At 40.3% G+C, this 13,117-nt stretch overlaps 1 pseudogene; it reads left to right on the forward strand.

Moving 5' to 3' along the window:
• The first annotated feature begins 2,716 nt into the window (after window positions 1-2,716).
• Window positions 2,717-5,238, forward strand: LOC125616364 (annotated as a pseudogene).
• Window positions 5,239-13,117: the final 7,879 nt, after the last annotated feature.

The following is a 13,117-nucleotide window of genomic DNA, read 5'->3' on the forward strand; positions in this document are numbered from 1 at the left end:
ACTATAACTCATACATGACAATCCATGGAGATTATGGCCTATTGTTAAAATGGGTTCCTGAAAACAAAACAATGTTATTTTAAAATGTTCTACCTCTCTGGCTTCAGGGGGACGAAATAAAAAGGTGGAGGGGGGAGACGAAAGAAAACAGCAAAGTTGAAAATGAATGATGGGCATTTGGGGTTAATTATCCTGGTCTTTTCCAAATATTGAATGTATTTTAAAATGTTCACAATGAAAAATCTAAAATAAATGAACAAAACAAAAATCTTCCTACAGAGCAATGAAGGGGAGGGGGTACCTCATGGACGTAATCCAAAATGAAATTCCTTGGGAAAAGTGAAAATGTATTTAAGCTGCTGAGCTGTTGATTTGGGCCCCCAAGAGGGAGAGGGATACAGAAAAGGCAGAAGTGCTTTTTATTTTTCCATTAAAGAACAGACAGAGTGCGCTCAGTGCCAAGAGGTCAAGTGCCTCCCATAGTGATGGGCAGTGCCTCCAGCCCTGTGGCTCCCCAGGTGGCCAGAGGACTGTAGCTGCAGGGGAGAGGCACCTGCCCTGTGGTCCTGCCTGCTCCAAGTCAGCTCTATGACTTCTATGGCTTTGGTCTTCTTGACTATCAGTCCCTTATCTCATCTGTGGGTGGGCTCTTCTGTTACCCCACCTCATGGGTAAGCTGTGAAGCAATGATGAGACTAGGGGAAACTTGTTTTGCCACTGTTGACTCTGACAGTTCTAGTAAACCTCGCTGCCTGGTCCCAGCCCACAGTGTGCTGAAAGCATCAGCTACGAAGCGGAGGCAGACTGCTACAGGCAGATGTACTGCTGGTAGCAAGAACCTCTAGGAAGGGAAGAAAAACAAAAATTCCCTAGCAAATGCAAGAGCCTGGAAACACACACGTCTGTGGCCATTTACGAGACAATGATAAACAACTCTACATAGTTCACTAACTCCTGAGGGAGTTTCTTTATCACCCAGCACAGGATGGGGTCATTACTGTCTATTTTGTTAAATCACAAAGAATAGTTTTGTATTCTGCATCCTGTTGTACAGAAAAACACACAATATGTTGCTGAAGTTTTTCTATTCTGAATGGTTGCAATAAATTAATTGGGTGTTTACAAATCATTTCAGGAGCATGGAAAATCAGATTTGATTTTGTTTTATTCAGTTGTCAAGGTGCCTGCCTGTTCCAGAGTGTTCTACCATTCTAGCTCCTTCCTAATGGATAGCAGCAGTGTGTACCCACCGCTGTGGATGATCTAAATAAGGGGTAGAAGGCACAAATGCCTGCAGGGGGCAGGCAGGGAATGTGAGGGGAAGCTGGCCAGACAGGGGCTGTAGCAAACTGGAGAACAAATGTCCTCCTACAAGGAGCAGCTGCTGTTCAGCTCAAAACCTGCTGCCATGCAGGAAAGTCAGCTGATGGAGCCAGATTTTCTTCTTATTTTTAAATAAAAGCAAAAGTGGACAATGAACTATCTGAAAAGGAAATTATGAAAACAATTTCATTTACAATAGCATCAACAAGAACAAAATACTTAAAAATAAACTTATCCAAGGAAGTGAAAGACTTGTGCTCTGAGTACAATAAAACACTGCTGAAAGAAATTCTAGAAAAATGGGATGACATACTGTGTTTGTAGACTGGAGACTTAATATGGTTAAGAGGTCAGCATTGCTCAAAGCAACTAATAGACTGAATGCAGTCCTTTGCAGGACCCTATACCCTGGTAAAATCTCAGTAGCATTTTAAGCAAAGATCAAAAAATAACCCTACAATTTATATGGAATATCAAGGGGTCCCAAATAGACAAAACAATCTATAAAACCCAAACACCACTGAAGCCCTCACACTTCCAGATTTCAAAAATTACTATAAAGTTACAGCAATCAAAACTATATACTCCTGGAATGAGGTCAGATATACAAACCAACGGCAAAGGATAAGGAGCCCAGAAATAAACACTTGTAATCTATGTGGTCACGCGATTCTAACTAAGGTGCTAAGACCACACAATGGGGAAAGGATGATCTCTCTGACAATGTGAATGTTAACCCACAACAAGGAAGAGTAGGGAGGGGAAAAATGGAAGTTCATTGGATTAGACAAAGGGGAATGAAGGTAGGGGACAGAGAATAGGAAATACAGTAGAATGAATCGGACATAACTTTCCTATGGTCATATATGAATACATGATCAGTATTAACTCCATATCATGTAAAGCCACAAGAATGGGATTCTAATTAGAATAAGTTGTACTCCTTGCATGTATAATATGTCAAAATATACTCATATATATCTAAAAAGAACAAATTTTTAAAAAGAAAACTGGATAGCCATATGCAAAGGAATTAATTTGTGTATCTTCCTTACTCCAATACGAAATATAACTCAAAATGGATCAAAAATCTAAACATAAGATGTCAAACTATAAAACTCTTAGAAGGAAATGGAGGGGGAAAATCTCATGACAATGGATTTGGCAATGTTTTCTTAGATATGACATCAAAAGCAGAGGCAATAAAATAAAAAAGATAAATTGGAGTACATCAAACTTAAAAATGTTCATCAAAGGATACAAGTATCAGACTAAAAAGACAACCAATGGAATGGGAGAATATATTTGATGTGGAGTTAATATGGGATCATATATCTGACATGGGGTTAAAATCTAGAATACATAAAGATCTCTTACTCAACAACAGACTACCATCTTGGCCCTTGTGGGACCTCATACCCTGGAGCCTTAGGGTGGCAGGAATTGCCATTGGTGGCTTTGAAGGTGCCTTGGTGGACACCATTGCTAAGGGCACTGCTGGAGATGGGGGTCGTGCCCAAGAGATGGATGAGACTGTTGCCCAGTTTATCAGGAGGACCATCTTGAAAATCCCCATGTATGAAATGATGAGAACCTGAAAAGCCTGGGATTTTTTTTTTAATCTGCAGACCATAAGTTCCATCAGAGAAAGGAATGTCTTGTTCAGGACTTGGTTCTGCTGTGTGAGAAGTATTTGAGTCTCATGGACGCAGCCCTTGCAGATGTCATTTATACTCAAGTTCATTGGCACCAAAAAGTTTGGGATGTACTCAAACTCAGATGAGTACAGAACCAGATGAAGACATTGATCTTTTTGATGTGGAACAATTCAAACATTCATTCAAGAAAATTCTTCAGAGAGCATTGAAAAATGTGACGGTCAGCTTCAGAGATGCTGAGGAGAATGTAGTCTGAATCCGAATTGCCTGGGGAACAAGATGTACAAAGCCAAACCAATACCAACCCACAAATGTGCTGCGTTACCCCCAGACTCTCTACGCCTTCCCCTCCTCCCTGCTAAAGAACATTTTGCCCTCTGGGTCAGGCACTGGCAGTTGCTAGCAAATACCATTAGATGGTGAAAGTGGACCTGAGAAGTCGATACCTGGACTCTCTCAGGCTATTGTTTTTAACAGTATAATAAGAACTTTGAAAATCACAACTCTACAACACCTCTACAGGAAAGATGACTGGGACTAGATGTAAATATGGATTCAAGGATCATTCAGGAAAACACAGTAGAAAAAGACAGATTCCAAAGAATTACTCAACCACAACTATAATTTGCATAATATAAGCTTGAAACGGAGTTCAAAAGTGACTTAAATGGGGGCATCTTGGCTTAGAGGAAAGAACCTGTCTGGTGCCTAATAAATTTCTCTAGGCCACATTTTTGGAAGCACTGAAATCCTTAGCACCAGCTGGTATTGCAGATGTACCACTTTCTCCACTGCTTACCTGCATACCCAACAAGGGAATGGATTATTTTAAAATCAGAGACAAATAAGATGTATATGGTTTTGTAAGCCCAAAGTCTCCTTGGCGATGATGCACATGCATTCCAGTTAATGGCTAACTGGACAGCTTCTGGTTATAAGCTTATACTTCAGAAATTAATCCTTGGTATTGAAAATTTAGAAGTGTTCATATGATTGTTGGGACTGATTCTTCCTTGGGCCCCCTCTCTCATTTTCCTGATAAATATAGCAGTTGTGGGCATTTGAGAGGTGACAGTATATGTATAGGCTCTGGATTGACCTTGAGTGCAGAGAATGCTCTGAAGCCAAGCAGATGGCATCATCCCGTTGGCATCATATCTAGTGTCCTTTTCCCCCACTCTTACCTCTACTCCATCCTAAGGAGGTCTAGTTCCAATTATTGGTTTCTAGGGATTTTCTTTTAAGCTTTGATCACTTGAAATGAACACCAAAGAACTATGCCCAACTCAAAACTTCCAGGAGAATCAAAAAATTGGTCCATTTAGAGAGTAGAATTGGGTCCACTAAGTTGTTACTGAAGGAAGTTACATATCCAATGACTCACTTATTTAAAACAATTGTTTTATTGTAAATACGATACTTTTCATAATTATTTTATCATAGGTATTATATCCAAACTGACCATTATAATACTGATTTGTGATTAAAGATACTGAAAATCTGGTAAAAAAAAATCAAATAATCCAATTAAAAAATGGGCAAAACACTCAAATAGACATTTCTCTAAATATGATTTCTAAATGCCAAGAAGTATTTAAAAAGATGTTCAGAATCACTAATAACTAGGAAAATGCAACTCAAAACCACAATGAAATATCACCTTATTCTCATTAAAAGATGGCTACTATGGAAAAAAACTGCAAAGTAATATATGTTGGCAAGGATGTGAAGCAATTGGAATGAAAAATAAGGCAGTCACTATGGAAAACAGGATGGTGGTTACTCAAAAAAGTAAAAATAGAATTACTGTATGATTTAGTAATTCCACTTCTGGGCATATACCCAAAAGAATTGAGAACTGGGTCCTAAAGAGACATCTATATACCCAAACACATAGCAGCATTAATCACAATGGGTAGCAACCCAAGTGTCCATCAACAGATGAGTGGATAAACTGCATGTGGAAGTCTGATTTCCTATATCATACAACAGAATATTATTCAGTCTATGATAAAACAATAGGGGCTACGGCATGGATGAACTTTGAGGACATTGTGCTAAGTGAAATAAACCAGCCACAAAAAAACAAATAACATGATTCCACTTACGTGAGTTACAGTAGTCAAATTCTTAGAGACAAAAAGTAGAATGGTTGTTTCTGGGTGCTGTGGGAAAGGGAAATTGGGGAGTTGATTAATGGGTTTTGGTGAAAAATTTTGCAAGGTGAAAAGTTCTGGAGACCAGTTGCAAAGAATGAGAAAATAATACCACCAAACTACATACTTAAAAATGATTAAGATGATAATTTTTTGCTGCTTTATCTCAATTAAAAATCTAAAAATGAAAAAAAAAACAGCAAAGGTGCAAAGGTAGAACTATAAATTTTTATGTGAAATCTTCCAATTTGTAAACATTGGCAACTGTCCTGAGCCTGTAGTTGCCTGCTGTGTTAGTTAGCCTTTTCATCACTGTGACCAGAAACCTGACAAGACCAACTTAGAGGAGGAAATGTTTATTTTGGCTCAGGGTTTCAGAGGTTCAGTCAATGGTTAGCTTACTCCATTGCTCTGGGCCCCAGGTGAGGCAGAACATTATGGCAAAAGAGCATGGCCGAGGGAAGCAGCTTAGGATATGATATGACACCAAGGAAGAAAGAGCTGTGCTCACAAAATATAAACTCCAGAGGCGTACACTCAGTGACCTACTTCCTCCAGCCATACCTACCTTCCTGTAGTGACCACTAGTTAATCCATGTTAGTGGTGTAATACACTAATTAGGTTATACCTTTCATAATCTAATCATTTCACCTCTGAAGATTCATGTATTGTCTCACACATGAACTTTTGGGGGATACCTCATATCACAATCATGACATTACACCCCCATACCCCCCAAACTTATGCCCATCTCACAATGCAAAACACATTTAGACCATTTCCAAGAGTCTCCATAGTCTTGAGAGTTCCAGAAATACTCCAAAGTCCAAGTCCAAAATCTCATCCGAGACTCAAGGCAAACTCATGGATGTTTTCCCCTATAAAGAACAAATTGGATATTATATATATCCAATATAGTGGCACAGAGTAAACATTTCTGTTTTAGTTAGCTTCTTTTTTGCTGCTGCGACTATAAACCTGACAAGAATAATTTTAGTGTAGGAAAAGTTGATTTGGGGGCTCACAGATTCAGAGGTCTTGGAATACAGACAGCCAAATCCATTCCTCAGGGCTCGAGGTGAGGCAGGACATCATGGTGGAAGAGTGGCAGAGATAAGCAGCTTATATGATGATCAGAGAGGGGAGAGAGAGAGAGAGAGAGACTGACTCTGACTCCACTCACCAGATACAAAATATGTAACCCCAAAGTTACACCCCTAGTGCCCACCTCCTCCAGCCACACCCTTCCTGCCTTCAGTTACCACTCAGCTAATCCATTAGGGGATCAATTCACTGGGTTAAAGCTCTCATAACCCAATTATTTCTCCTCTGAACCTTCTCAAATTGTCTCATGAGCTTTGGGGGGGGACACCTCACATCCAAACCATAATAATCTCCATTCCACAAGAGAGAAATAGAGGTATAGAAGGAAGGGACGGGACTGAAGCAAGATCGAAATCTAAACAAAAGCTGAACAAACAAGTCCTATTGCTCCACATCCAGCATCTGGGGACATGGTGCTTTACTGTTTCTCCGAAGGGCTTATGTAACTTCACCACATGGCCTTGCTGGTTGTGCCCACGTGGCCTTTCTCTTGGCTTGTTTCTGCTTGATTCCTGCAGCTCCCTTCAGTAGGTGTCCTGTGTTACTGGCATCTCTTAATCCCAAGGGTCTTCACTGCAGCTTTGGCTTCCTTCTCACATCTTTATGCATCACCTCCTCAGGGGCAGCCCACAGGGATATGACCCTGCTACACTTTGCCTGGCTTCCCGGGCCTTCCTTTGAAATCCCAGCAGAAGCTCCTAAACTCCAGCATCCTGCATTCCTGCAGAACCAGCACCACATGGATGATGCCAAGGTCCACCATCATCTCAAGTAGGAGCCATGGCTGCAGCATCCTCTGAGGGCCTGGGTGGCTGACTATGGTGAAAACATTTCCTAGGCCCTCATACAAGCAGGGTGCCTCATCGTCTTTATCAAAACGATTTTATACTTTTATACTCTTGAGCCTGAGATGGCTGTGGTCTTATCAATTCCTGGGTTGTCCTCAAGCCACCTTTCCAATTGTTTCTGGATAAAGTACTTGGTATTTCTTTAATGGTTATGTTCTCTTTAACAAACACACTTTCATTAGCCCCAATTTTACTCACATGGTCAAACTGCAAGATTTTTCAATCTTTCTGTTCCTGATTATCATAGTAACTTGGCTAAAAGCCAACAGCAATGTTCATGCTACCCCTGAAGGACTTGCTACTACTGAGGACTTGAAATTTAATAAGTACCTCTGAATGAAGTGTTTCTACTGAAAGAAAAGTTGGTGACAGACTGTTATAGTCACCAAAATTTCTTTTCCCTGATCTCTAGATAAATCTTTGTCACTCCTTCCTGAAATTATGTAAAGAATTAGACAGTTTCAGTGTCTGATCTGGTACACACTTGGAATTTTCTCTGCCAGATTAATTAGTTGATCACCTTTAAATTCAGCTTTATAGAAAGTCTCAAGACATGGGCAAAATGTAGACAAGTTTTTTGCCAGAATGCAACATGAATGGTTTCCAGCCCAATTTCCAATAGAGTTCTCTTCTCTGAAACATCATGAGCTCAGTATATATAGTCCTATCAACATGCTAAGCTTCTACCAGAATAACCCATTAAGCTCCATTTACAACATTCTAAAGCATCTCTAGCTTGCATCTCAAAATGTTTCAAAGTTCCCCCACCTGCAAACCAGTTCCAAAGGCTTTTCAAACATATAGTCAGGTTAGTCATAGCATGACCCCACTTCTTGGTACCAATTTCTATTTTAGTTAGCTTTTCATTACTGAGACCAAAAGACCTGACAAGAACATAGAGGAGAAAGTTTATTTTGGCTCATGGTTTCAGAAGTTCAGTTCATGGTCAGCTGAATCCATAGCTTTGGGCCCAACATGAGGCAGAACATCATGGCATAAGGGCATGGTGGAGGAAAGCAGCTCAGGACATATCAACTAGGGAGCAGAAAGAAAGGACACCAAGGATAAATGTAATCCCCCAGGGGCATTTCCCAGTGGCCTACCTCCTCTAGTCACCTGCCTACAGTTAATATTTAGTTAATCCATATTAGTTGATTAATTCACTGATTAGGTCACAATCATAATCTAATCAATTCACCTCTGAAAATTCTTGCATTGTTTTTCACATGAGCTTTTAGGGAAATGCCTCTTAAGTAAATACTAAAACCTGCATAAAAGTGATTTTTCTCTCTTTCATAGTAAATAAACACTTTTCAATGATCATCCCCTCATCGTGTTGTCACCATAAGGGGGTTCAAAGAGGTCTATCCAGGGGCAGAGATGCCTATTCGAACCTTCTAGGTTCTTGACACATCACCTAAAAGTATTGAAGGACACATCAGGTTTTAGTAAAGAGGAAGAGCTTTATTTGAAAGGCAAAGGGAAAGACACACATTCTTAGAGCACAGTGCAGACTCTCAAGAGCAAGAAGTGCTTTGGGGATCCCGGTCTCTTCTTTTACAGGAAACTTTGTAGGAGTAGGCATGGGAAGGTATATGGAAATGACTTCAGTCTGGTGAATTCAGTACTTTGATCATGGATTGCAAGATGTTCATGGTAGTCTTGTCTTCTCCCGGGATCTTCAGTTTGATATTGTCTCTTATTTAGATAACATGTGGGATGTGCCTTAAAATATACCCACTTTTGCTTTATCTAATCTGAAAATACATTGTGTAGTGACCTTCAGCTTTAATCAGAATGAGGCAGTTTTTCACAGATGAGTGAATTTATAGTAACCCTAAGATTTGTAGATTTCTCAGAATTTTTTTTTTCTGGAGAAAAAAAAAAAAAAAACAGGTTTGGGGAGTAAATCTGACCATAGAGCTTTCAGATATACAATTATAGTTTTTTCCTTATCTTTTATCTCCTTTTACATATCTTTATTCCTTTTCTTACTGCAGTGTGACTTGGGTCAATCCAGCAACTTGAAGTTAATCATACAAGTCTGACTCCCCTTGCCAATGACGAATTTAGAGGCAGGCATGTGCCCTAGTTCGGGACAATAAGGTGTGAGAGGAAGTCTTCTAGATGGTTTTAGGAAAGGTTTCTTAGCTCTAGAAATGAGACATAACTGGGAACAAATAGGTCAATTCAATTTCTTGACATTGGTTCATATCAGGATAAGATGCCTGGAACTGCTGCTATCATTTTATTATTTATCTAACCTGAAGAGCCACAGGCAGACTGGAAAGATGAGAAGAATCCAGGGAACTGACATAACCAACTCTGAGGCCTTTTTGCCTCCAGATTTCCTGTTATGAGATAATCCATCCCCTTATTAAAATATTTCATGTCACATATTGTAAATGCGTATCTTAAAAAATGATAAATGATCAAGAAATGAAAAACATATGGATAAAAGATATCTATAGCCAAATCCGGAGGCAGGCAGTTTATTATGCAGATATTTCCCTTGACATTCACATTAAACACTCATATTTCTTTTTTTTTTTTTAAGTTTCTTTTTTAGTTGTAGTTAGACACAGTATCTTTAATTTTTTATGTGGTGCTGAGGATAGAACCCAGGGCCTCACACGTGCTAGGTGAGCGCTCTACCACCGAGCCACAATCCCAGCCCCCAAAACTCATATTTATTATGGAAGGTATCCCTGCATTTATTCAGATCAACTAGGAGACCCATATCTTCCATGTTTCCATGGTGTAGTCCTCAGAGAAGGTCCAAGGTCTAAGTCATCACTATTACTCCCCAAGTTTCAGACTAAAATGCTGTCCACCAAGATGTCCTTGAGAACAGATGAAAAAGCTCCATTAGGTCTGCAGCTCTGGCTGGCTGTCCCTAAAGGTGCTATTGTTAGCCCTGCCACTACCTTCCTTGTTCAGCGTCTGGGTTCCTTATCCTTGTAATAATTTTTTGATCTGAAAGCTGCTGTGTCCTATATATACACACAGCCATGCTAGCTTTCTTTTGATTGGCACTAACATGGTGTATCTTTTTCCATCCTTGTTCTTTTATTTGTATGTTATGTGTAAAGTGCGTTCCCTGTAGGCAGCATATAGTTAGGGCTTGCTTTGTTTATGTAATCAATCTCTTCCTTTTATTTGCAGTAGTTACTTTCTAGTTCACTGCTTTAAAAAGAAAAGAGGACATTCTTCTCTGCTCTGTTTGAATGTGTCCTCTAAAATTTCCTGTGTTGGAAACTTAATCCCTAAATTCATATGCCAATGTTATTTGAAGATGCACCTTTGATAGGTAATTCAGATTAGATGAAGATTTTATAAGATGAAGAGACCTGAGCTATCAGGCCATGTGATGTCCTCTGCCACTTTTATTTTGTACCAGGGATTGAACCCAGGATGCTTAACCACTGAGCCACATCCCCAGCTTTTTTTTTTTTTTTTGGTAAGACAAGGTCTCACTAAGCTGCTTAGGGCCTTCCAGAGTTGCTGAGGCTGGCTTTGAACCCACAATCCTGCCTCAGCCTCCTGAGTCACTGGGATTACTGGTATGTGTGCCCTGCTTCCCTCTGCCATGTTAAAATGCAGTAAGAGGCCCCTTATCAGGCTGGCACCATGCTTCCAGAATTTGGATTTCTCAGCCCCCAGAACTGTGAGCTAAAGAATCTATATTCTCAATAAATTTCCCAGTCTGTGGTACTCAATTATAGCAACAGAAAACATTAGTCTCTCTTCTCTTTATACCCTAACAACATTTTAAAAAATGTTGCTCCCTACATAGATTTACAAGATGATGGCAAGGAGTTTGGAAATATAGCGGTGCCTGGCTTGGGACATGTGGTAGGGAGAGTTAGAGAAAATGAGAACTTTGTAGATTACTGTAGTAGTTTAGTTACTGAGGACATGAAATTTAATAAATACCTCTGAATAAAGTGTTTCTACTGAAAGAAAAGTTGGTGACAAACTGTTATAGTCACCGAAATTTATCTAGAGATCTTTTCTCTGATCTCTAGATAAAATCTTTGTCACTCCTACCTGAAATTATGTAAAGAATTAGACAGTTTCAGTGTCTGATCTGGTATACACTTGGAGCAATTAATGCTACCTTTCCTTATACAGTTAAGGAAAAGGAAATCAGAAAAGTAAAATATATGCCCCAGGCCATGCCCCTCCCTGGCTAGTGCTAGAGTCTGGAATATAACCCTTCCCTATTTCCAAAAGGACTGGCGAACCTCATTGCTCTAGTGTTAATTTTTGATTTTTAGTTAAAAAGGTACATGTTAATTTCTACTCTACATCTTTGTTTTGATTTGTGGTCCCACTCAGAATCTGAGAAAAAATAGCAACAAAACAAAGAAAATCATATAAGAACAGAATGAAACCCACAGATAGCAATATAGATAGTTTCACAGAACAAATGGGACACAAGGTAAAAGGACACAATGAAAGAAAATGACAGCATTTTCCAGGGAGGTAAATGTAGTACAGGATTATCAGCCCCATCTTGTGGCTTTCTTTAGATATTGCTTCTAAGATTCATTTTTTTAAAAAAAAATATTTACTTTTTAGTTGGACACAATATTTTTATTTATTTATTTTTATGTGGTGCTAAAGGATCGAGCCCAGGGCCTCACAAGTGCTAGGCGAGCACTCTACTGCAGAGCCACAACCCCAGGCCCTAAGATTCATTTTTGAACCACTAACCATCACTGGACACCTGACAACTTGTTGGGTGAGAAGATCTAGAACAATGACTCTCAAACTTTAGTGTGCTTGAGAATTACATGGTGATCACATGAAAATGCAGATTCCTGGCCAAGACAGGTAAGAAGGATGAAATGGGGTCTGGGAATCTCCATATACAAAGCTCCCAAGGTGAATATAGATCCCATATAAGAAATACTGAAGGCAATGAAAATTAGTGATGTGCATTCCCTATGAGGAAAGGGCTATTCTGAAAAAATTTGGAAGAAAATTATCTAGAACTGTAAAGGGTTAGAAATTTTATCCTACTTGCAAGAAGTTAGCTTGCTACAGTTTCATGAACGCTGGTAGGAGATATGAGTCCACTGGGTCAGAGATAAAGGACAATTCTTAACAGCAGTAAGAATGTAGTCAGCGTTGTTACTGGGCCAATTTCCTGAGCCTCAATTCCCACAAGTCTTTGTGATAAGGGCCCCAGTAGGTTGCATTACAGAAGAGAAATTCCCAAATTTAGGAAACTGGAATCTATAATGGGGACTACTTCTGCCAGAACTTTGTCTGGACGAGAAATTATTTCTGCCTTCCAAAGTTGTTCACCTTAGAAACATCCTTGAAAAATTCAGACAGTGCCTCTGCTCTCAAGACACAGGCGCCCAACACCAAGAGTCCTTTCTCAGCAGAAACCAGGAATAGAAGCACCGCATGTGAACTGTATCCTACACGTGAAAGCTGCAAAATAATCACACTGATGCAGGAAAGGGGAATCGGAGGGGCTCAGCCCGGCAAACCCGGCAGGAATTCAGCTTGGATTCTGGTTCAAAGAAGTCCTTTATTCCTTTGCTTTAATGGAGACCTGCCTGATGTCAGGAGCATGCTCCACACTTACCTCACTTTCAGCCTCACACTTCATAGGGACGAGGTAAGTTACAGTCATTTTCCTCACAAGCAGACACATCCTGAAACACTAGACTCATTCAACCCCGGGGCAAGAACCGCGTCTTCTCAGAGGCCTTCCCACCACCCGCTTTCCTCGCTGCTGCCTCCAGGCCAGAAGACTGGCCAAAAAGAAGTGATGGACGATGGCTTGAGTGACAGGCCTTTACGAAGGCACCGCCACTCTAAGCGCGAGCCCACCGGAAGCTGCTTTAAGACCCAGCCACGACTTCGGAACCAAGTCAGGATCCCGGGTGTCTCCCATGTCGCGGGCCAGAGGTTTCCAGGACTCGGTTAAGGAAGGGGTTCCTAGACTTCATTTCCCACTTCAATAAGGACGCAGGCGTCCAGTGACACCAGGGTGCGCAGCGCAGC

The sequence above is a fragment of the Marmota marmota genome, unplaced genomic scaffold (genome assembly GCF_001458135.2).
Source record: "Marmota marmota marmota unplaced genomic scaffold, marMar, whole genome shotgun sequence".
NCBI classification, from domain to species: Eukaryota; Metazoa; Chordata; class Mammalia; order Rodentia; family Sciuridae; genus Marmota; species Marmota marmota.